At 42.1% G+C, this 26,296-nt stretch overlaps 1 protein-coding gene across 3 annotated transcripts in view; it reads right to left on the reverse strand.

Moving 5' to 3' along the window:
- st3gal8 (ST3 beta-galactoside alpha-2,3-sialyltransferase 8) overlaps nt 1-26,296 on the reverse strand; it is a 99,254-nt gene that overhangs the window by 59,718 nt on the left and 13,240 nt on the right. The gene's annotated exons all lie outside the window — the stretch shown is intronic.

Raw genomic sequence — 26,296 nt, forward strand, 5'->3', positions numbered from 1 at the left:
ATGACACAATAAAACAAATTCTTATTTCCACTGTGGTCCATGTGAGGCTAAAACGTGACAACACTGAGGAGCTCCATTAAACATGTACAGATTGCAAAGACATTATAATGTCATCAATTAATGTAAGTAGCTATATATATATATATATATATATATATATATATATATATATATATATATATATATATATATATATATATATATAATAAAATAAAATAAGTACAAATTGACCAGCAAACAATAAGATCTCAATAAATTAAAATAAATAGCAACTGTATCCCTGTAGAAGTGTAGGCGACAACAAATTTAGTAGACTAGAAAATAATGGACTCGAAGATAATCTTTTGGACCAGAAATTACATTAAAAAATAAAAGCAATTAAAAGAGTGGCATGATCCTCGTCCCTTAGCTGACTGAATAAAATTGACTTCAACTGTCTTTTAAAACTTGCCTTGTTGCTAATCGACTGCAAGAGCTATATTTTCTATAAGATATATTTTATCCGAATAGTTCCCCACGTGTGGGATACGTGGGTTATATCTTGATCTTTCAACCGACTGGTTGTTTGCAAACCTTCACAGCAATAACAGTTCAGCACAGACAAATTATTTTCATTTTGAGAGCACTGTGACTCTGTGAGCGATAATCGGAGCAGCTACAAAATGTAAGGCTCGGTAAATTATTCAGAATAACTGATCATATCCTTTAACCTTATTTAATGGTGTTTGATATCTTCGATTCCCAGCAGGCTATTGGAGTTTATAACCTGTGAATGAAGCGCTGGCTGCACAGCAAAAGACCGGAAGTGAAGAACCCCAAGTCCAAGTTGGTGTCATGATTTGGGTTTTGCCAGCTTTTATTTCTTGGATTTGTGTTTTTCTGTTACATTTTGTTTATTCTCTTGCTGGGGTTTTTCTGTCTGGGTCTGTCTTTCCTGTCTGTCTCTGCTGGCTCTTGGTGGTGGGTGTTTCCCTCTGTCTGGGCACACCCTCCTTCTGGTATGTTCCACGCACACCTGTTCTCTATCTGCACCTCATCACCTGGGTGTATTTAAGCTCCTCATTGTACCTTACTCCTTCGCCAGATTGTAGCGCCTTGTGCCTCTTTCCAGCTCAGTATCTTGTATTTCCTTGCCTTGCTTTGTTTGCCTCATCGTGTTTTTTGATTACCTGCCTGTGTACCTCGACCACTCCTAAGCCTGATGTTTTTGTTACTGTTGCTCTTTTTGGACTGCCTTTCTGTGTACCGACTCCAGCCTGTTTACAGAGTAAACGCCTTAACTCCACTGAGCTGTGTACCTGCATCCTGCATTTGTGTCCAGCCCATCTTGCCTGTCAAACCTGATAGTACAATCTGGCAAACTATGGACGCAGCAGACGCAGACGCCTTCCAGCTGACGGTACACCACCACAGTCGGCAGCTCGCTCAGCAAAAGGACAAGCTAGCCGCTCTGAACTCAGGGATCTGTAAGTTAGCCAAGCGGCAGGCTTCCTTCATGGCCTCAGTGAGCTCTCAGATAGAGCAACTACTCACGACTATAAATCATCAGGCTACGACCAGTATGACTCCCGCCGCCACACCACTTCCGCGACCGTCGACTCCCCGCTGGCTTCTGTATCCGAGGTCTGCATTCAACTCTCACAACCTGAGCATTTTTCCGGAGAGTCCGGGGACGTCAAGCAATTCATTACACAATGTGAACTTCACTTTGAATTAATGGCGTCAATGTTTCCATCCGAAAGGGTGAAGATAGCATTCGTCATTACTCACCTGACCGGCCGGGATGCAGCGTGAGCCACGACTGAGTGGAGCCGCGGTTCGCCATCTTGCTCCTCCCTGGCAGCCTTCACTCATGCTCTTGAGCAGGTTTTCCAGCACACCTCGCCGGGGCGTGAGGCGGTGCGTTCATTGGTGTGGTTAAAACAAGGCAGCCGCCGGCTGGCAGATTACACTATTGATTTTCGCATCCTGGCCACGAAGAGCGAGTGGAGCCCGGCGGTGCTCCAAGATGTCTTCTTCTGGGGTTTGAGTGACATCATTCAAGATCAGCTGGTGGCGATAAACTTGCTGAATGACCTTGATGAACTGATACCACTGGCTATCTGGACTGATCGCCGTCTGTCTGACCTCCCTCGCCAAAACAGCCATCATTCCACCCAACGAGTCCTCTCATCGTTGGATCGACCATCCACTTCCAGCCTCTCTGGCGGCAATGCTCCGCCCAGCGCTGCAGAGAAGCCCACGCGAGTGGGACGGACACGCCTCTCCCTGGCGGAGCGTGAGCCGCATCAAGCGGAAGGACTTTCTTTTTATTGTGGTCAGTCAGGTCATGTTGTAACCCTCTGTCCAGTAAAGGGTGCCCCAGTGCGGCCAAGAACGGTAGTGCAGGTGAGTCAAAGTTCAATTAATATGTCATCTCAGAATGTTTTAACTGCCTCATTTTCGTCTGATCATACCACCATAGAATGTCCTGTATTCACTGATTCAGGCGCTGATTCTAATCTCATGTTATCTTCTGTTGCCAGGTCACTCCACCTTAAATTTTATCAGCTTTCACGTCCACTGGTGGTCCGTGCAGTGGACGGTCGTGAATTAGGCCAAATTGTGCACCACACCCAATGTGTTCGCATGACAATTTCCGGCAATCATTCTGAACTAATTAACTTTCATGTACTTGATAATATGACTCACTCTATGATTCTGGGGCACCCTTGGCTACAACGCCATAGACCTAATCTAGACTGGACTCTGGGTAAAATTGACGCATGGGGACCTTCTTGTGAAAAGTCTTGCCTGTCTGCACCCGTGGTTCAGTCAAATGCTAGTAACCCGGATCTGGATGGCGTACCTGCCTGTTACCATGATCTAGTGCTAGTCTTCAGCAAAGCTAAGTCACAACCTCCGCATCGGGATTATGACTGTGCCATCAATCTTCTCCCCGGGGCAACCGCTCCCAGAGGAAAATTGTTTTCTCTTTCAGCTCCAAAAAGAGCAGCTATGAACATGTACATCCAGGAATCTCTGGATGCTGGGTTAATTCGTCCCTCGTCATCCCCCGCTGGAGCAGGGTTCTTTTTTGTGGAAAAGAAAGGTAAGTCACTTCGCCCATATATTGACTATCAGTGTTTAAATGACATCACAGTAAAAAACCGCTATCCTCTGTCACTGATTTCGTCAGCTTTTCAGCTGTTAGAGGGCACCAAAGTGTTCACGAAATTAGATCTTCGTAATGCCTACCATTTGGTTAGAATTAGAGAGGGAGATGAGTGGAAGACTGCTTTTTACACCCCAACTATGAGTATCTGGTGATGCCTTTCGGGCTCACAAATGCCCCAGCAGTCTTCCAAAACTTAGTAAATGACGTGTTGCGCGAGTACCTGAATAAGTTCGTTTTTGTTTACTTGGATGACATCCTGATCTTCTCTCCCGACCTACACACTCACACCCAGCATGTCCGTTCTGTTTTGCAGACCCTATTACGTAATGATCTCTTTGTCAAGGGAGAAAAATGCGAATTCCACAGGGCCACGATATCGTTTCTGGGATTCGTCATCTCCGAAGGAGAGATTCAAATGGACCTGAACAAGGTGGCGGCAGTGCGTGAGTGGGCAGTGCCCAACAATCGTAAAGATGTTCAAAGATTTCTAGGATTTGCTAACTTTTATTGCAAATTTATTAGGAATTTCAGTACTATCGCTACTCCTCTCCGTAACGTCACCTCGTCTCTTCAGGCATTCAAGTAGACGCCTGAGTGCAATGAGGCATTCAGAGTCCTAAAGCAACGCTTTACTGCTGCCCCTGTGCTGCACCTTCCTGACCCCACCCGGCAGTTCGTGGTCGAGGTAGATGCTTCTGATAAAGCATAGGCTGGACTATTGTAATTCATTATTATCAGGTTGTCCTAAAAGTTCATATATTCAAAGCGCATATTAAACAAATATGTAGGACTGCTTTTTTGCATTTACGCAATATCTCTAAAATCAAAAAGGTCTTGTCTCAGAGTGATGCTGAAAAACTAATTCATGCATTTATTTCCTCTAGGCTGGACTATTGTAATTCATTATTATCAGGTTGTCCTAAAAGTTCCCTGAAAAGCCTTCAGTTAATTCAAAATGCTGCAGCTAGAGTACTGACGGGGACTAGAAGGAGAGAGCATATCTCACCCATATTGGCCTCTCTTCATTGGCTTCCTGTTAATTCTAGAATAGAATTTAAAATTCTTCTTCTTACTTATAAGGTTTTGAATAATCAGGTCCCATCTTATCTTAGGGACCTCGTAGTACCATATCACCCCAATAGAGCGCTTCGCTCTCAGACTGCAGGCTTACTTGTAGTTCCTAGGGTTTGTAAGAGTAGAATGGGAGGCAGAGCCTTCAGCTTTCAGGCTCCTCTCCTGTGGAACCAGCTCCCAATTCAGATCAGGGAGACAGACACCCTCTCTACTTTTAAGATTAGGCTTAAAACTTTCCTTTTTGCTAAAGCTTATAGTTAGGGCTGGATCAGGTGACCCTGAACCATCCCTTAGTTATGCTGCTATAGACGTAGACTGCTGGGGGGTTCCCATGATGCACTGTTTCTTTCTCTTTTTGCTCTGTATGCACCACTCTGCATTTAATCATTAGTGATCGATCTCTGCTCCCCTCCACAGCATGTCTTTTTCCTGGTTCTCTCCCTCAGCCCCAACCAGTCCCAGCAGAAGACTGCCCCTCCCTGAGCCTGGTTCTGCTGGAGGTTTCTTCCTGTTAAAAGGGAGTTTTTCCTTCCCACTGTAGCCAAGTGCTTGCTCACAGGTGGTCGTTTTGACCGTTGGGGTTTTACATAATTATTGTATGGCCTTGCCTTACAATATAAAGCGCCTTGGGGCAACTGTTTGTTGTGATTTGGCGCTATATAAAAAAATTGATTGATTGATTGATATCGGTGTGGGAGCTATTCTGTCACAAATGAGTCCCGATGACAAGAAATTGCATCCATGTGCCTTTCTGTCCCGTAAGTTGACTACAGCAGAGCAAAATTACTCCATCGGTGATCGCGAACTGCTGCCGGTTAAAGTGGCCTTGGAGGAGTGGCGTCACTGGCTCGAGGGGACACAGTTGCCTTTTTTAGTGTATACTGATCATAAAAACCTTGCCTATCTTCGCACTGCCAAGCACTTAAATGCTCGTAAGGCCCGTTGGGCAATCTTTTTCAGCCGCTTCAATTTTGTCATCTCATACCGGCCCGGTTCAAAAAATGGAAAGCCCAATGCATTGTCCAGACAATACAATAAGCCCCATACTTCTTATGACCGAGTTAGACGAGGGTGAATAGCTGTCATTGCGGGCGACAGAATGGACGGAGGGACTCAGAAAAATGCATACCGCACGACAACAGCATGTTATTTGCATTATTATCACTTTTTACTGAGATACACAACACGTAACGCGTACATAAAAAGTTGGCTCACTTTTGTCGTGTCTCGCGCTGTCTGGCGCGCGCTGCTCTCCCTCATCAAGCTGGCTGCTTTAACTGCTGTTCATTGTCGTGCTATCCATAAGAAAATCATCCAGAATATCCATATTGGGACCAAAACACACTTCTCGCCTTTTCATCTTTTCCTCTGCAGACAGATCTTTTTTTTTCCCCTCTGTGGACAGCTTTTTTTTTTTTCTTCTGCGGACAGTTCTTGGGCAGCGCACGCTATGACGTCATTTGTTTAAGCACAGCGGGCGGGTATAGCCAGATACCATCGACGTAAATCTACGATACCGGCCCAGCAACGCCCCAGTAAAGTGATAATGATGTACAATATTTAACACTTTTGAAAGCAATGTTGTTTATTATGTGACTTGTATTAGAATTTGTAGATTTGTGCACATGGATTTATACTGGTCCTGTTTTATGTATAGGCCAGGTACGGATGGCGAGCTAAGGAAATGGCCCACTGCTCTCAAGTAAAAGGGAAGCTTGAAGTTTGAAGCCCAGTTCAACCAGAACTCAGCCGCTGACCCGTCCCTGTTCTGGTCGGGCCAGTAGGAGGTTTTGCAGCCGCCCTTTCCTTTTATATATTGTCCCTCTGCAACTCACTGCTCGCGGCTCAAATATAAACTCAAATCACTTTTTTGCAGTCGTGGACTCTCTGGACTTTGCTCATTTTTTGGAGCCGTTGAACTGGAAGTGTTGCATACAATGGACTGCTTTTGCAAGACCTCCTACAGACAAAATTGTTCAAAAGGGCATGAATTGAACTGTTGGGTTAAACCTAGATCTGAATTGTGGAACACTAGCTTTTATGGTTCACATTTTGTTTTTTGAATGGCCATTCATGTTTGATATTGTCTATTGTCTTTTATGTTTGTTTGTCCTTTCCCCTGAAAAATATACCAGCATAAAAAACAATTCTTGTGTTGGTCTGTCACTCCGCTCCTAGAGATGAATCAGAACTTCTGAATCTGGCCTGTTAATTACTTTAATCTCATAGTACTGGTTACATAACGTGGTGAGCCAAGCCAGGAGCGGAGGGGAAAAAAAGCTGAACTATTATTTTTTTGGTATTGATATTATAATTGTACTGTTGTGGACAAATGGATATATTTGAGAAGCTTGGCATTAAAGTCACTAGTGTAGTTTTGGTACGAGATGCGACAAAAACTAAAGCAGATGAGGAGGTAATTGAATTCTTAAAGCAATATGGTTCTATTTCAAAATGTGAGGTTATTGATAAACCAGAGTCATGGTTTCACCACTCGATTATTGTAGAATTTAGTTCTGGTGCCGCGTTAGTTGCATTATGTCCACTTTTGCCATATCAATCAATCAATCAATCAATCAATTTTTTATATAGCGCCAAATCACAACAAACAGTTGCCCCGAGGCGCTTTATATTGTAAGGCAAGGCCATACAATAATTATGTAAAACCCCAATGGTCAAAACGACCCCCTGTGAGCAAGCACTTGGCTACAGTGGGAAGGAAAAACTCCCTTTTAACAGGAAGAAACCTCCAGCAGAACCAGGCTCAGGGAGGGGCAGTCTTCTGCTGGGACTGGTTGGGGCTGAGGGAGAGAACCAGGAAAAAGACATGCTGTGGAGGGGAGCAGAGATCGATCACTAATGATTAAATGCAGAGTGGTGCATACAGAGCAAAAAGAGAAAGAAACACTCAGTGCATCATGGGAACCCCCCAGCAGTCTAAGTCTATAGCAGCATAACTAAGGGATGGTTCAGGGTCACCTGATCCAGCCCTAACTATAAGCTTTAGCAAAAAGGAAAGTTTTAAGCCTAATCTTAAAAGTAGAGAGGGTGTCTGTCTCCCTGATCTGAATTGGGAGCTGGTTCCACAGGAGAGGAGCCTGAAAGCTGAAGGCTCTGCCTCCCATTCTACTCTTACAAACCCTAGGAACTACAAGTAAGCCTGCAGTCTGAGAGTGAAGCGCTCTATTGGGGTGATATGGTACTACGAGGTCCCTAAGATAAGATGGGACCTGATTATTCAAAACCTTATAAGTAAGAAGAAGAATTTTAAATTCTATTCTAGAATAAACAGGAAGCCAATGAAGAGAGGCCAATATGGGTGAGATATGCTCTCTCCTTCTAGTCCCCGTCAGTACTCTAGATGCAGCATTTTGAATTAACTGAAGGCTTTTCAGGGAACTTTTAGGAGCACCTGATAATAATGAATTACAATAGTCCAGCCTAGAGGAAATAAATGCATGAATTAGTTTTTCAGCATCACTCTGAGACAAGACCTTTCTGATTTTAGAGATATTGCGTAAATGCAAAAAAGCAGTCCTACATATTTGTTTAATATGCGCTTTGAATGACATATCCTGATCAAAAATGACTCCAAGATTTCTCACAGTATTACTAGAGGTCAGGGTAATGCCATCCAGAGTAAGGATCTGGTTAGACACCATGTTTCTAAGATTTGTGGGGCCAAGTACAATAACTTCAGTTTTATCTGAGTTTAAAAGCAGGAAATTAGAGGTCATCCATGTCTTTATGTCTGTAAGACAATCCTGCAGTTTAGCTAATTGGTGTGTGTCCTCTGGCTTCATGGATAGATAAAGCTGGGTATCATCTGCGTAACAATGATAATTTAAGCAATACCGTCTAATAATACTGCCTAAGGGAAACATGTATAAAGTGAATAAAATTGGTCCTAGCACAGAACCTTGTGGAACTCCATAATTAACCTTAGTCTGTGAAGAAGATTCCCCATTTACATGAACAAACTGTAATCTATTAGATAAATATGATTCAAACCACCGCAGCGCAGTGCCTTTAATACCTATGGCATGCTCTAATCTCTGTAATAAAATTTTATAGTCAACAGTATCAAAAGCAGCACTGAGGTCTAACAGAACAAGCACAGAGATGAGTCCACTGTCTGAGGCCATAAGAAGATCATTTGTAACCTTCACTAATGCTGTTTCTGTACTATGATGAATTCTAAACCCTGACTGAAACTCTTCAAATAGACCATTCCTCTGCAGATTGTTGTGTCGGACGCAGCTCGGAGAACCGACCAGCGTTTGAAGGACCCAGTATGAAATAAGCAGAGCACGGTACAAAGGCTAACTGAATTTAATACATAACAGTGATGTGATACAAAACAACAAAAGAGTGTGCGGTCTGGCGTGGTGGTGATACGGTGCGCTCCCAGCAGCGCTAACGGTCCGGAGCCAGAAGCCGTTCGGACCCAAGGACCCCGCCGACACCCCCCAGGTGGCCGCAACAAACCGAGTCTGTGAAAGAAGGAACCATTATGTGAGTCCACACTCTACACACAGAGAGACCACTCAAAGGTGTACATAAACAGCAAACACTTCCTGGCTTAATTACTAATCAGCTTCCCAACCTGCAGGCATGGAACATCCAGTTCACAAAACTCCACTGCAGTGGAAGCCGATACATGACTAACGTACAGCTCAATATAATAAGGTGTGAGGGACACCACATTTACTGACTGTATAAACGTTAGTCACAAAATCTAACGTACCTCAGGAAGTGTGCTGACGAGCGTGAGACCTCACCCCCTCCTCTTTCACAGACCGTGCATCAAACCCTGGACGTTCTCTGCATCCACTGATGATGAGATGGCTCCCGAGACGACGATCTCACCCGTCTGGTCACAAGGTCGAGTCTCTGGCAAATACACACTGTATACTCCAGTCTTAAATGCCACCATGTTCCAATCCATATAGATGCACCACAGCTGTGAGTCTTGACGAGCCGCAGGTGATCAGGGTGAGGTCCTGATAACCTCAGCAACACAGCCACTCAGTCCCAAATGCAAGCCACCTGGAAGGAAAACCAAAAGACAGAAACAAAAAGGCAGCCAGGCCCCCCAGCCATACAACACAGATGATCAGTTAGCTGTTTTACAACTACCCTTTCAAGAATCTTTGAGAGAAAAGGAAGGTTGGAGATTGGCCTATAATTAGCTAAGATAGCTGGGTCAAGTGATGGCTTTTTAAGTAATGGTTTAATTACTGCCACCTTAAAAGCCTGTGGTACATAGCCAACTAATAAAGATAGATTGATCATATTTAAGATCGAAGTATTAATTAATGGTACGGCTTCCTTGAGCAGCCTGGTAGGAATGGGATCTAATAGACATGTTGATGGTTTGGAGGAAGTAACTAATGAAAATAACAGAACAATCGGAGAGAAAGAGTCTAACCAAATACCGGCATCACTGAAAGCAGCCAAAGATAACGATACGTCTTTGGGATGGTTATGATAATTTTTTCTCAATAGTTAAAATTTTATTAGCAAAGAAAGTCATGAAGTCATTACTAGTTAAAGTTAAAGGAATACTCGGCTCAATAGAGCTCTGACTCTTTGTCAGCCTGGCTACAGTGCTGAAAAGAAACCTGGGGTTGTTATTATTTTCTTCAATTAGTGATGAGTAGTAAGATGTCCTAGCTTTACGGAGGGCTTTTTTATAGAGCAACAGACTCTTTTTCCAGGCTAAGTGAAGATCTTCTAAATTAGTGAGACGCCATTTCCTCTCCAACTTACGGGTTATCTGCTTTAAGCTGCGAGTTTGTGAGTTATACCACGGAGTCAGGCACTTCTGATTTAAAGCTCTCTTTTTCAGAGGAGCTACAGCATCCAAAGTTGTCTTCAATGAGGATGTAAAACTACTGACAAGATACTCTATCTCACTTACAGAGTTTAGGTAGCTACTCTGCACTGTGTCAGTATATGGCATTGGAGAACATAAAGAAGGAATCATATCCTTAAACCTAGTTACAGCGCTTTCTGAAAGACTTCTAGTGTAATGAAACTTATTCCCCACTGCTGGGTAGTCCATCAGAGTAAATGTAAATGTTATTAAGAAATGATCAGACAGAAGGGAGTTTTCAGGGAATACTGTTAAGTCTTCTATTTCCATACCATAAGTCAGAACAAGATCTAAGATATGATTAAAGTGGTGGGTGGACTCATTCACATTTTGAGCAAAGCCAATAGAGTCTAATAATAGATTAAATGCAGTGTTGAGGCTGTCAATCTCAGCATCTGTGTTGATGTTAAAATCGCCCACTATAATTATCTTATCTGAGCTAAGCACTAAGTCAGACAAAAGGTCTGAAAATTCACAGAGAAACTCACAGTAACGACCAGGTGGACGATAGATAATAACAAATAAAACTGTTTTTTGGGACTTCCAATTTGGATGGACAAGACTAAGAGTCAAGCTTTCAAATAAATTAAAGCTCTGTCTGGGTTTTTGATTAATTAATAAGCTGGAATGGAAGATTGCTGCTAATCCTCCCCCTCGGCCCATGCTACGAGCATTCTGGCAGTTAGTGTGACTCGGGGGTGTTGACTCATTTAAACTAACATATTCATCCTGCTGTAACCAGGTTTCTGTAAGGCAGAATAAATCAATATGTTGATCAATTATTATATCATTTACTAACAGGGACTTAGAAGAGACAGACCTAATGTTTAATAAACCACATTTAACTGTTTTAGTCTGTGGTGCAGTTGAAGGTGCTATATTATTTTTTCTTTTTGAATTTTTATGCTTAAATAGATTTTTACTGGTTGTTGGTGGTCTGGGAGCAGGCACCGTCTCTACGGGGATGGGGTAATGAGGGGATGGCAGGGGGAGAGAAGCTGCAGAGCGGTGTGTAAGACTACAACTCTGCTTCCTGGTCCCAACCCTGGATAGTCACGGTTTGGAGAATTTAAGAAAATTGGCCAGATTTCTAGAAATGAGAACTGCTCCATCCAAAGTGGGATGGATGCCGTCTCTCCTAACAAGACCAGGTTTTCCCCAGAAGCTTTGCCAATTATCTATGAAGCCCACCTCATTTTTTTGGACACCACTCAGACAGCTAGCAATTCAAGGAGAACATGCGGCTAAACATGTCACTCCCGGTCTGATTGGGGAGGGGCCCAGAGAAAACTACAGAGTCCGACATTGTTTTTGCAAAGTTACACACCGATTCAATGTTAATTTTAGTGACCTCCGATCGGCGTAACCGGGTGTCATTATTGCCGACGTGAATTGCAATCTTACCAAATTTACGCTTAGCCTTAGCCAGCAGTTTCAAATTTCCTTCAATGTCGCCTGCTCTGGCCCCCAGAAGACAACTGACTATGGTTGCTGGTGTCGCTAACTTCACATTTCTCAAAACAGAGTCGCCAATAACCAAAGTATGATCCTCCGTGGGTGTGTCGCCGAGTGGGGAAAAATGGTTAGAAATGTGAACGGGACGGTGGTGTACACGGGGCTTCTGTTTAGGGCTACGCTTCATCCTCACAGTCACCCAGTCAGCCTGCTTTCCCGGCTGCTCGGGATCTGCTGGAAGGGAACTAACAGCGGCTAAACTACCTTGGTCCGCACCGACTACAGGGGCCTGGCTAGCTGTAGGATTTTCCACGGTGCGGAGCCGAGTCTCCAATTCGTCCAGCCTGGCCTCCAAAGCTACGAATAAGCTACACTTATTACAAGTACCATTACTGCTAAAGGAGGCCGAGGAATAACTAAACATTTCACACCCAGAGCAGAAAAGTGCAAGAGAGACAGGAGAAGCCGCCATGCTAAATCGGCTAAGAGCTAGTAGCTGCGCTAAGCTAGCGGATTCCTAAAAACACACAAAGTGAATAATGTGTAAATAATTTAGAGGTGATTCAGCAGAGGGAGTGCTTTAGTTAAGGCAGGTGAAGATTACACTGTGAAACAAATCGTTATCTAGTTAACTAGATCAATCTAACTGCGCAGATTAAACAGCTAACAGATACAGAAAAACACCGCTGTGCTCCGGAACAGGAAGTGATACAATACTGCAGTGAGAGCCAGCCACCAGTAGAGGTGGTTAGTGATTAGTTTCACCTACTTAACAGATTCTAAGTAAAGCTGATCAAGATTATATTCCGGTAGAGTGATTAATGATTGGGTTATTGTTGTGTGATATATTTTTTGTGTGTTGTTGGTTTAAAATTGTGTGAGGTGATTCTTTTCTGTCTGGGGAAAAAGAAAAAAATTCCGATTGACTGCTTCAATTAAACATTGCAGTATTTGGCCAATCTTGCCTCAGTAATCATGAATGAGATACTGTGGAACTGACCAATTAGATCAATAAGTTCCAGCGGGTATTCATTGTCCGGAAACAGGCTCGTGTAAGCAATGAAGGCTTTGGGTTCTAAAACATTGCTATGAATCAGTTATAAATACTGCTAAAAGATTGAAAAATTGTTGATTGACTGATCCACTAATTTTTTGATGGCACATAACAGACAGAAGGGAGTAGAGGTTGTGGTAGGTTCTCTGAGGACTAATAAAAACTGATTGTGAGACTGTGATTGCATACCCGGTTCTTGACCTGCGGGCCCCAAACAGCCTGACAGAAGGTTGGCGAAAGAGAAAAAAAAAGTCTCCTATCAGTTCACTGTAATTAATAGTTCCATTGAGTTCTACGTGTCTACATGTGTGTATAATGTATTGTGTGTAATGTAACACAGGTCTTCTTTGGACCTGTGGACGTTTTTTGGGTTTTTATTTGAGAAGAGTTGGGTTATTTTGCTTATTTGTTGTAGCAGTTTGTTCCTGGTCTGGGGTGTTGGAGAACGAGATGTGTATACACACAGCTGCTGAGGGAAGCTCTAAATGCTCACCTCCCTCCGCTTCCTCCTCCTCCTCATCCCTGCCGCTCTACACCCCCACAACTTGAGAGGATTTGAGAAACACTGCAGCGATATTTGTTGTGCTATAACACATGACACACAGGGGTTTTACTAGTGTTTTAAAAGTGTTTGTTACTGTTAAATTTAGAGAGATATTGTTTATTTGATGTAATCAATTCCAGCTTTAATGTTTTAATTATGTTGCATTGACTTTACTAAATACATTCAGTGTTCTATTTCTTGAAGCGTGGTTTGTTTTGGAAACAAAGTGTAATTTAACACTCTAGCCGAAGAGCAGAGCAGAAGGTTGTACAGTGTGTGAACAGTAAGACTATGTTGATTATTGTAACATGTTTATAGAGCTCCTGTTAGACACATTAATGTTGGTGAGGGTGAACTGACAGCAGTGTAGGAGCAACAAATAATAATAACTCAATATTTTGATCATGCTGTGTTTTGATTGAAATAATGTGAACTCTCATGAGATGTAACTAACCCCTGCTGCAAATCAAATAAGAAGCTGCAGGCTTTCATGAAGGACTGATGACCAATGAAGTGCTTATTAATTATTAGTTGATGTATACAGATTAAGTTAGGCCTTAAAGGATAGAGATTGTTGGACAACGTTTCACATGATTATTGTCCATCCTGACCCATAGTTATTCCTGCAAACCAAACATTGTTTATGTATCAGATTCTGTCATTATTTCTATTTATTATTGGTGTTTAAGCATTGATTAATCCAACAGATCTATTCTGGGATAAATTGCTAAAAAGATACTTCAATTCACTTTCAATGATCCTGCATGTTTGATGTTCTGTGCAATTAAAACTGTTTTGACATGACACCTCTTAATGGGTGATCCCCCACCCCTTGGAACCCCTGCCCAGTATGGAAGGCTGTGAACCCATGACGGGTAAGATCCCATCTTAAACCCTGGGACAACCTAAGGCAGGCCCAGTCACGATTACTCCACCTTGTCTCTGTGACGCTCTGACTCACTAGGACATGAGGGTATGGCACTGGGGTACTGTGGTGGGGTCAAATTTGTCCGTATGCCTACATGGTAGGCAGTGTATTGATCTAATTGGAGTATTGGATCATTGTCAGGAATTGAATTGTCATATTAAGATTGGCCTGCACGTAATAATCGATATTAATCAATGCTTATCATTCATCCAATCAATCAATTTTTGCAAATTAATGCATCACAATGTCCACCAAACCGCTGATGGTGTGTATGCCTGATCCTCAAACAAACCAGTTCTACCCCGCAGCCTTTTAAGTGTCTTAAGTCATGGACCATGTCCCGTTTTTACGGCTGGGATGGCTGGACTGCTTAATAATCATTTTGTGATGTTAGGATTTTAGGCATATGCAAAGCATTACTGCAGAGCATGTTTAATCTGTGCGAAGCACAATTCGCAGGGTAATGAGAGACCAAAACAAGGGAAATTTCCAACCCCTCAATACCCGTTTCAAACGATCCATATGGATTTTATTGAATTGAACCAATGTAAAGGGAAAAAAATATTGCCTAGTATTGATTGATGCATATAGCAAATGGGTAGAGGTGTTCCCTGTTAAACATGCAGATGCTTTAACAGTTGCAAAGATACTTTGTAGAGACATAATTCCAAGACATGGACTACCTGAAACAATGTACAGTGATAATGGTACACATTTTGTAAATAAAAATCATCCAACATTTGGCAGAACATTTGAAAATAAATGCAAAAACACATTGTGCTTATCATCCTCAAGGTGCAGGTTTAGTGGAAAGAACAAATGGGACAATTAAAAGTAAGCTCAGAAAATGTATGGAAGAAACAGGAAAAAACTGGGTTTATTGTTTGGATTTGGTGAAACTGTACATGCATATAACACCCAGCTCAGAGACTGGCCTTACGTCATTCGAAATTTTGTATGGCAGGCCCTACAGAATACCAGATTTACAGAAGATAGCTGGGCCTGATAGTGAGGATGAGGGATTAGTTGATTATCCCATAAGAATGTCATACACGCTAACAAGACACCAGACTCCTATTTCTGTGCAGGACCCTGAGAGCCAGGTCCAGATCGGCGACTGGGTGCTGACAAAGACTATTAAGAGAAAGAACTGGTCATCTCTGAGGTGGGAAGGTGCATTTTAAGTGCTGCTAACTACCCCCACCGCAGTGAAAATTGCAGAGAGGTCATCTTGGGTGCATCTATTCCACTGCAAAAGACAAAGATACCTGAAAGATCCCGAACAAGACAAGGGGAGCGACGTGTAACAGTGACAGCTGATGGCCTAGGGGCCCAGCAATGGCTGGAAGCGCGTCATAACAGAGACAGAGAGTGACCAGGAGCGAACAAAGACAGAGACCAGAGATTGAGGCAAATGCCAGGATCCTGAAACAGATGAGAAACCAGCTACAACCGGGGAGAATCCTGTCCACGTAATCCAGGATTAGAAGCAGATGGACAACAAGCTTGAAATAAGAGCACTGAAGCTGATGAGACCAGACCAGAAGAAAGAAGCAGACGGAACTGCATCCTTGAGAATGGGAGACAAGAAAATCCTGTTCTATTCCTGTGCACCAGTGTTTGAAAACATCAAGAGCAGGGCACAGGACAGAGTACATGACACATTATTTTAATTCCACTTGCAGCATGCCTTACACATACTGATGATAGTACAGATTTATGCACTACAGCTGAAGGGAACTAACATAAAAAGAGTTCCAGATTCCCTCAGTCCCTTGAACTGAAGTGAGACTGTGAACTGTCACCTTCAGCCCCTAAGCCCAGACAAACTGATCCTTTTGAACTGTCACCAAAGAAAGAAGACATCTTCAAGACCAGAACTGTTGTCTCTCTCTCTGTCCCTAGAGAAAAAAAAGAGAAAACCTCATGACAGGGGCAGTGAGAGAGGCATAGCAACAGGCTGTTTAAAATACTGTTTTAGCTATGGAGAGCTTTGCTGCCAGAGCAGGCCGCAAACTATGCATCCTGCTGATGATTTTGATGATTATTGCTGTGATTGTGGCATTTACTGTGTGGTGGTATGAAAAAATATATGAACCATGTTACAATTCAGACCAGAAGAAAGTGATACCTTTATTCAAATCTGGTGACAAGCATCTTTACTAACCATAGGCCTGTGTCTTTCTACTGTCACAATTTTCAAAGATATTGGAAAAACTTTACAATAACAGATTTATTGAATGACATAACTTGCTTAATGATAGTCAATAAGGGTTTAGATGCAATAGAAGCAATTAATAAACACATGGAGTTTGTGTCGTTTGTGGAGTTCCTCGGGGTTCTGTGTTGGCACCAAAGTTATTCATATTGTATATCAATGATTTATGTAAAGTCTCGGATCTGTTTAGAGCAGTCCTCTTTACAGATGATACAAACTTATTTTGTTCAGGGGATAATTTGCAACAATTATTAAATGATCTGGGATCAGAGATGATAAAGTTGGTTTGATTCAATATGAACAAACTGTCACTAAATTGGTCTAAAAACTAAAATAATTATTTATTTGGAAACCATTAAGAATAATTCATAATGCAGGTTATCGGGATCATACCAATCCACTGTTTATTAAATCAAAGATTTTAAAGCTCCATGACATGATTTCATTTAAGACTGTTCAATTAATGTATAAAGTCAAAAAATAAGCATGTACCTCTCAGAATTCAAGGATATTTTATGCAAAGAGAAGGAATATATAATTTAAGGGGTTTATATCGTTTTAAAGTTGCAGGCGCAAGGACGACCAGGAAATGCTTCTATGTCTCTATTTGTGGGCAAAAAAAAAAATGGAATAAGCTACCTGAGAAACCCCAAAGATGTCCAAATATCAATCAGTTTAAATATTTATACAAAGAAATGGTATTCGACAGGTATGTATCTGATGGAAACCGCTGAACTGTGTTGTATGTTGAATGTGCTTCATCTAAATTCTTACTATTGTATGTACTGGGGTAACTACGAAATAGGTGCTATTCATACTCTGACATTATTGAGAAGCACTGTGAGTATAGACTTTATTACGCAGGGTAGCTGGACCTCATGGTTCTTCTTCAGATTGTGGTATCACATCCTGCTACAACTGCTCACCCCATTGTTGTTGGTTTATTTTTTTTTTGGACTAACTGTTGGGAAAGTGTAGTGACACGGACCCACAACAGGGGGCGTAAATGAACGGACAATGGAAGGAGTCAAATTATAACACTTTACTGTTGTGAATGTCACAACCAAACACAGCAGATTCAGAATGTGCAACAGTCAATAAAGGTGTCGTGTGGGCAGGCTCGACGATACGAGACGCCCGTCTGGAAACGAACCGGAACCACACGATTTCCACCGCCACCTGAACCCGAGGAATACTGGAGCCGCCAAGTCCCGGAGTCCCCAGGTGGCCACCTTCCCAGCGTGTCGGATCTGGTACTGCTGGCAGAAAGCAAAAGACAGTCAAAGGGTGGGTGTGTGAACACCCAGTAACAATGGTGGGAATGCCACCTCCACCTCTCACTCAACACGTTGCAGCGGTCTCAGATGAAAAGGAGCGCCGTCTTGCACAGCCTCCGCAAAAACGACCGGTTCTCCTGCAAACACTCACAATAACAGATTTATAAATCTCACAAAAAGGGCTGAGAGTATTACCTCCAGATGAAGATGATATCTCGGCAGTTTGGTGGAGGTGTCTTCCTGCTTTTATACCAGATGTGTTGATTAGTGACAGCTGTCACGGATGATGGGTGACAGCTGTCACCACGGCTTGTTCCTGAGACGGCAGCGCCCTCTCGTGCCTGAAGCCCGCACTTCAGGCAGGGCGCCTTCTGGTGGTGGGCCAGCAGTACCTCCTCTTCAGCGGCCCACACAACACTAACTACGTGTTATGATTTGTTGTATGATTCCTCTTGTTTGGTCAATGGCTCAACGGGTAATTTCCACCACAGTTGATGGTTTATTGCTGGACCGTTACTATGTTGCGTTATTGCTAACGGAGGCTGAATTATGTCACCCCACCCAGATGGGGAAGAACTGGTGGTTAAGTACACTGTTTGTAAGCTTTTTGATGTTTCTACACTGATGATGTAAGTGTAGACATTAAAATTTGATAAACAGGGACGAAGAATGACAGGGTTTTCTCTATATAGTCAATATATATTATCAAATATTAATGTCTTTACCATGATGTACTCTCTGTGATCGTGTCTTTGATTCTGTTCTCTATTTTTCATATATACACGTATGCATGTGTGAGAGTCCTTTAAATAATTACTCATTGTCAAAGCAATCACTGTTCAAGTAATCATTAAAACTGCCACACGAGAAAGTGAGCAGATGATCTTTGGCTTAGTCAATGTGCAGACTGTTTTGCTAGGGTCATGTTTTTGCTAAGCGCAGATGTGCACCTTTAATTAACGGTTCAGCCTTGAGGAAAGAGCATTGTAACCGGAACACCGGTTCAGGGCTGGACATTATTATGGGAAGCTTAGGAGACAGTGGCACTAACAAAAAGACAGGAGGCAGAGCTGGAGGTGGCAGAGCTGAAGATGTTGAGATTCTCTTTGGGAGTGACAAGAATAGGCAAGATTAGAAATGAACATATCAGAGGGACAGCTCAGGTGGGATGGTTTGGAGACAAAGTCAGAGAGGCGAGATTGAGATGGTTTGGACATGTGCAGAGGAGGGACCCAGGGTATATAGGGAGAAGGATGCTGAGGATGGAGCCACCAGGCAGGAGGAACAGCCGAAAGACAAAGAAGAAGGAGACTGAGGGTTCAAAGCCATAACAGTTTTCATATCAATGTGAGACCAGACTTTGTGTCTTTCCATTGTTTTGTGATACTGTCACTCCTATATGCTGTATGTAACGATATTCAATAAAAAGGAGAAGCAAATGGGCGGGGCCTTCAGAGTAGACGACAGTTCTTTCTGAAGGAGCTGCTCGTTTGTCCTCTCCTGATCAGGTTGCTTGTTTTTCAGCTCCTCGCGAGCATCAGGTCGAGGCGGTGGTGTGGCCACGGTTTTTAAAGACAGCTTTAAATGCCGATTTTTATCTTCTAATGCCTACTCCACTTTTGAACTTCAGTTGTTTGTGATGGAGTTCGACTGTCCTGTGCTCTGTGCTGTTGTTTATTGTCCACCAAAATTTAATAAGGATTTTATTCAGGAGTTTTCTGAGTTTCTGGCAGATTTTATCCCAAAATATAACAAATTTTTGGTCTGTGGTGATTTTAATATTCATATCTGTTGTCCTTCTAATCAGCTGGCTGATGATTTTAAAAGCCTCCTGAACTCTTTTGGTCTAACACAAGTTGTGGATGGACCAACACATAATCTTGGACACACTTTGGACCTGGTTATTTCTTTTGGGCTCTCAGTTTCACTTAAGGACATATCAGACGCTGCTACTTCAGATCACTTTCCTGTTATTTTTCAATTTATTGCGCCTCCATCTGCTAGTACGCCACTTGTTCCTGTCTCTCGCTGCCGTTTGGTCACCTCCTCGACAGCGGGGGACTTTGCTGCTGCCTTCATGGACTCTCAGTTTTATGTCATGAATGGACTGGTTTCTCCATTACTCCCAGATAACATCCTCTCTTCTTTCCACTCTACATGCACAGTCATTTTGGACTCTGTTGCACCGATGCGCTGCAAATCCAGGAAATCAAAATCCGACCCCTGGTTAAATGCCACGACCCGTGCCCTCAGGCAACGCTGCAGACAGGCGGAGAGAAAATGGAAAAAGGACAAACTACAGGTGTCTCTGGGTTTTCTGAGGGACAGTCTAACTGACTATCAGAAGGCTGTGAAGGAGGCAAAAGCACAATATCTGTCTCATATTATTTCGAGCAATTGTCATCGTCCCAGTGTGTTATTTCAGACTATAAACTCAGTTGTAAATCCACACACCTCTGTTTTGATGGACGCTACAACCACAACCTGTGAGGAGTTTCTTCAGTTTTTTATTGATAAGGTTTCATCAGTCAGACAGAACGCTGATTAGAGCTGTAATGTTGAGTTGTCTGCTTCTCGTGCACATTCTGCTGTGCTCGAACAGTTTGAGCCCATTTCTTTTACATCTCTCGCTGATGTTGTAAAACACAAAAAATCTACAAGTTGTCCTTCAGATGTTGTTCCAGCTAAGGTGCTGAAGGAGGTTTTTAATACTGTTGGGGCGGGTCTCCTAACTTTTATCAATGCTTGTCTTAGATCAGGGTCTGTTCCAGCTGCTTTTAAACCTGCTGTGGTTCGACCTCTTCTTAAAAAACCTCACCTGGACTCATCAGTTTTATCCAATTTTAGACCTGTGTCTCATCTGCCATTTCTATCTAAGGTTTTAGAAAAGGTTGTCTTTTTATAGTTACAATCATTTTTAGAAGACAATCTCATCCTTGAAAAATTCCAGTCTGGGTTTAGATCGCGACACAGCACTGAGTCAGCACTTTTAAAAGTTCATAATGACATCACTTTGTCGGTAGATTCAGGGAATCCTGCTGTTCTGGTTCTGCTGGACCTCACAGCAGCCTTTGATACTGTGGATCACACAGTACTTGTTTCCCGGTTGGAACATTTTATTGGCATTCATGGTACTGCACTTAAGTCAGTAGTCATCAACTGCTCCTCTGTGCTGTGGAGTGCCGCAGGGATCTGTCCTTGGGCCGATTCTATTTTCTTTGTACATTCTGCCATTGGGGTCAATTATAACCCAGCACAACCTGTCCTTTCATTGTTATGCAGATGATCTGCAAATCTATCTGCCTGTGAGGACTAATCAATTCAATCAATTTTTTTATATAGCGCCAAATCACAACAAACAGTTGCCCCAAGGCGCTTTATATTGTAAGGCAAGGCCATACAATAATTATGTAAAACCCCAACGGTCAAAACGACCACCTGTGAGCAAGCACTTGGCTACAGTGGGAAGGAAAAACTCCCTTTTAACAGGAAGAAACCTCCAGCAGAACCAGGCTCAGGGAGGGGCAGTCTTCTGCTGGGACTGGTTGGGGCTGAGGGAGAGAACCAGGAAAAAGACATGCTGTGGAGGGGAGCAGAGATCGATCACTAATGATTAAATGCAGAGTGGTGCATACAGAGCAAAAAGAGAAAGAAACAGTGCATCATGGGAACCCCCCAGCAGTCTACGTCTATAGCAGCATAACTAAGGGATGGTTCAGGGTCACCTGATCCAGCCCTAACTATAAGCTTTAGCAAAAAGGAAAGTTTTAAGCCTAATCTTAAAAGTAGAGAGGGTGTCTGTCTCCCTGATCTGAATTGGGAGCTGGTTCCACAGGAGAGGAGCCTGAAAGCTGAAGGCTCTGCCTCCCATTCTACTCTTACAAACCCTAGGAACTACAAGTAAGCCTGCAGTCTGAGAGCGAAGCGCTCTATTGGGGTGATATGGTACTACGAGGTCCCTAAGATAAGATGGGACCTGATTATTCAAAACCTTATAAGTAAGAAGAAGAATTTTAAATTCTATTCTAGAATTAACAGGAAGCCAATGAAGAGAGGCCAATATGGGTGAGATATGCTCTCTCCTTCTAGTCCCCGTCAGTACTCTAGCTGCAGCATTTTGAATTAACTGAAGGCTTTTTAGGGAACTTTTAGGACAACCTGATAATAATGAATTACAATAGTCCAGCCTAGAGGAAATAAATGCATGAATTAGTTTTTCAGCATCACTCTGAGACAAGACCTTTCTGATTTTAGAGATATTGCGTAAATGCAAAAAAGCAGTCCTACATATTTGTTTAATATGCGCTTTGAATGACATATCCTGATCAAAAATGACTCCAAGATTTCTCACAGTATTACTAGAGGTCAGGGTAATGCCATCCAGAGTAAGGATCTGGTTAGACACCATGTTTCTAAGATTTGTGGGGCCAAGTACAATAACTTCAGTTTTATCTGAGTTTAAAAGCAGGAAATTAGAGGTCATCCATGTCTTTATGTCTGTAAGACAATCCTGCAGTTTAGCTAATTGGTGTGTGTCCTCTGGCTTCATGGATAGATAAAGCTGGGTATCATCTGCGTAACAATGAAAATTTAAGCAATACCGTCTAATAATACTGCCTAAGGGAAGCATGTATAAAGTGAATAAAATTGGTCCTAGCACAGAACCTTGTGGAACTCCATAATTAACTTTAGTCTGTGAAGAAGATTCCCCATTTACATGAACAAATTGTAATCTATTAGACAAATATGATTCAAACCACCACAGCGCAGTGCCTTTAATACCTATGGCATGCTCTAATCTCTGTAATAAAATTTTATGGTCAACAGTATCAAAAGCAGCACTGAGGTCCAACAGAACAAGCACAGAGACGAGTCCACTGTCCGAGGCCATAAGAAGATCATTTGTAACCTTCACTAATGCTGTTTCTGTACTATGATGAATTCTAAAACCTGACTGAAACTCTTCAAATAGACCATTCCTCTGCAGATGATCAGTTAGCTGTTTTACAACTACCCTTTCAAGAGTTTTTGAGAGAAAAGGAAGGTTGGAGATTGGCCTATAATTAGCTAAGATAGCTGGGTCAAGTGATGGCTTTTTAAGTAATGGTTTAATTACTGCCACCTTAAAAGCCTGTGGTACATAGCCAACTAACAAAGATAGATTGATCATATTTAAGATCGAAGCATTAAATAATGGTAGGGCTTCCTTGAGCAGCCTGGTAGGAATGGGGTCTAATAAACATGTTGATGGTTTGGATGAAGTAACTAATGAAAATAACTCAGACAGAACAATCAGAGAGAAAGAGTCTAACCAAATACCGGCATCACTGAAAGCAGCCAAAGATAACGATACGTCTTTGGGATGGTTATGAGTAATTTTTTCTCTAATAGTTAAAATTTTGTTAGCAAAGAAAGTCATGAAGTCATTACTAGTTAAAGTTAATGGAATACTCAGCTCAATAGAGCTCTGACTCTTTGTCAGCCTGGCTACAGTGCTGAAAAGAAACCTGGGGTTGTTCTTATTTTCTTCAATTAGTGATGAGTAGAAAGATGTCCTAGCTTTACGGAGGGCTTTTTTATAGAGCAACAGACTCTTTTTCCAGGCTAAGTGAAGATCTTCTAAATTAGTGAGACGCCATTTCCTCTCCAACTTACGGGTTATCTGCTTTAAGCTGCGAGTTTGTGAGTTATACCACGGAGTCAGGCACTTCTGATTTAAAGCTCTCTTTTTCAGAGGAGCTACAGCATCCAAAGTTGTCTTCAATGAGGATGTAAAACTATTGACGAGATACTCTATCTCCCTTACAGAGTTTAGGTAGCTACTCTGCACTGTGTTGGTATATGGCATTAGAGAACATAAAGAAGGAATCATATCCTTAAACCTAGTTACAGCGCTTTCTGAAAGACTTCTAGTGTAATGAAACTTATTCCCCACTGCTGGGTAGTCCATCAGAGTAAATGTAAATGTTATTAAGAAATGATCAGACAGAAGGGAGTTTTCAGGGAATACTGTTAAGTCTTCTATTCCCATACCATAAGTCAGAACAAGATCTAAGATATGATTAAAGTGGTGGGTGGACTCATTTACTTTTTGAGCAAAGCCAATAGAGTCTAATAATAGATTAAATGCAGTGTTGAGGCTGTCATTCTCAGCATCTGTGTGGATGTTAAAATCGCCCACTATAATTATCTTATCTGAGCTAAGCACTAAGTCAGACAAAAGGTCTGAAAATTCACAGAGAAACTCACAGTAACGACCGGGTGGACGATAGATAATAACAAATAAAACTGGTTTTTGGGACTTCCAATTTGGATGGACAAGACTAAGACAAGCTTTCAAAAGAATTAAAGCTCTGTCTGGGTTTTTGATTAATTAATAAGCTGGAATGGAAGATTGCTGCTAATCCTCCTCCTCGGCCCGTGCTACGAGCATTCTGACAGTTAGTGTGACTCGGGGGTGTTGACTCATTTAAACTAACATATTCATCCTGCTGTAACCAGGTTTCTGTTAGGCAGAATAAATCAATATGTTGATCAATTATTATATCATTTACCAACAGGGACTTAGAAGAGAGAGACCTAATGTTTAATAGACCACATTTAACTGTTTTAGTCTGTGGTGCAGTTGAAGGTGCTATATTATTTTTTCTTTTTGAATTTTTATGCTTAAATAGATTTTTGCTGGTTGTTGGTGGTCTGGGAGCAGGCACCGTCTCTACGGGGATGGGGTAATGAGGGGATGGCAGGGGGAGAGAAGCTGCAGAGAGGTGTGTAAGACTACAACTCTGCTTCCTGGTCCCAACCCTGGATAGTCACGGTTTGGAGGATTTAAGAAAATTGGCCAGATTTCTAGAAATGAGAGCTGCTCCATCCAAAGTGGGATGGATGCCGTCTCTCCTAACAAGACCAGGTTTTCCCCAGAAGCTTTGCCAATTATCTATGAAGCCCACCTCATTTGGGAGTGATGCTTTGTCATCATTATTTAATTGTATTCGTGATGTAAAGCAGTGGCTGTCCCAAAACTTCCTTTACCTGAATGATGGTAAAACTGAGATCATGGTGTTTGAGCGCACTGGCATACCAAATGTGGTAACACCAAATTTTGGTGCTTTGGCTAACTATGTAAAACCAGCTGTCAAGAATTTGGGAGTGATATTTGACAGCTGTTTGAGGTTCGATCAACAGATAAATTCTGTTGTCAAAGCTAGTTTTTTCCAACTTCACCTTTTGGCTAAAATAAAGCACTTCCTCAGTAGACGTGATCTTGAGACGCCATTCATGCTTTCATCAGCTCCAGACTTGATTATTGTAATGCACTTTATTCGGGCATTAATCAGTCGTCTCTTGCACGTCTCCAGTTGGTGCAGAATGCTGCTGCTCGTCTTTTGACAAACACTTCTAGACGTGAGCATATAGCGCCCATCCTATACTTACTCCACTGGCTTCCAGTTCGTTTTAGAATTGATTTTAAAATTTTAATGTTTGTTTTTAAAGCTATTTATGGCCTTGCACCTCCCTACTTGTCTGAAATTTTAACTTTGCGCACCTACAGTAGGACATTAAGGGCGTCTGGCCAGCTTTACTTAGATGTTCCAAGGTCAAGATATAAACGCTGGGGTGATCATGCTTTCACGGTAGCTGGCCCGAGACTGTGGAATGAGCTACCTCTTGAGTTACGTACTATTCCAGACCTAGCACTTTTTAAATCTAAGTTAAAGACTTATTTATTTAAACTGGCTTTTAACACTTAGTGGGGAGGTGACATGTTCTGTTATTTTTATGTTCTTTTTATATGTGTTGTTTTAAAATTTTATTTTATATGTGTTTTATTTTTGTAAATTTGTGTTTTTAATGTTAAGCACTTTGGACACCAGTCGGTGCTGTAAAGCACTTTATAAATAAATGTTGATTGATTGATTGATTGATTAGACGTCGTGACCAGGTGGAACAGCGCACTAGACATGCTGGAGCGCTTTTTAGAACAACAGCCGGAGATCTCTGCCACTCTCCTTTCACAAGATGTGCGCAGGAATGAAAAAGATATCTGCACCTTAACAAAGGAGGATGTAACAGTTGCCGAAGATTTGGTGCACGTTTTGAAACCAATGAAAGACGGCACACAGGCAATGTCAGAGGACAAGCAACCAACACTGTCTGTCATCGCCCCACTCCTCGGCCTACTTCAGGAAGCCTTAACCCCCTGCCTGGGAGACTCCACCGTGAAGGAGTTGAAGACTGATGTAAAGAATAACTTGAGGACAAGGTATGCTAATGTTAAGGTGTCTGTTTGTCTGTGTGTGCATGTGTGTGTGTTTCCATGTAAGTAGGCCAAATCAAACACAACTAAAGCAAAGTTTTGTATTTTATATGTGCATCTTCTTATACTGATTAGTTGTAGCAGCAGCTACAACTAATCCGTATAATTTATAGACCATGCACTTTTTATTTGTGTGTTGTATGTATATTTGTATGCATGCCATGTTTATTCTCATACTGTGATAACAAAATCATTTGTCAAATGTCTTTAAGACATGATGAGAAGAAGGACACATTGTATGCTGCATCAGCACTGGATCCTCGCTTTAAGGTTCTCCCATCTCTGTCTGCTCAAGAGTGAGATGACACCTTCTCCAGGCTTCAGACTGAGGCTGCCACTGCTGCACTTGATGTAAGTATTAAAAAAACTGTTTTAATAAGAATATTTTCAGTAA

The sequence above is a fragment of the Thalassophryne amazonica genome, chromosome 3 (genome assembly GCF_902500255.1).
Source record: "Thalassophryne amazonica chromosome 3, fThaAma1.1, whole genome shotgun sequence".
NCBI lineage: Eukaryota > Metazoa > Chordata > Actinopteri > Batrachoidiformes > Batrachoididae > Thalassophryne > Thalassophryne amazonica.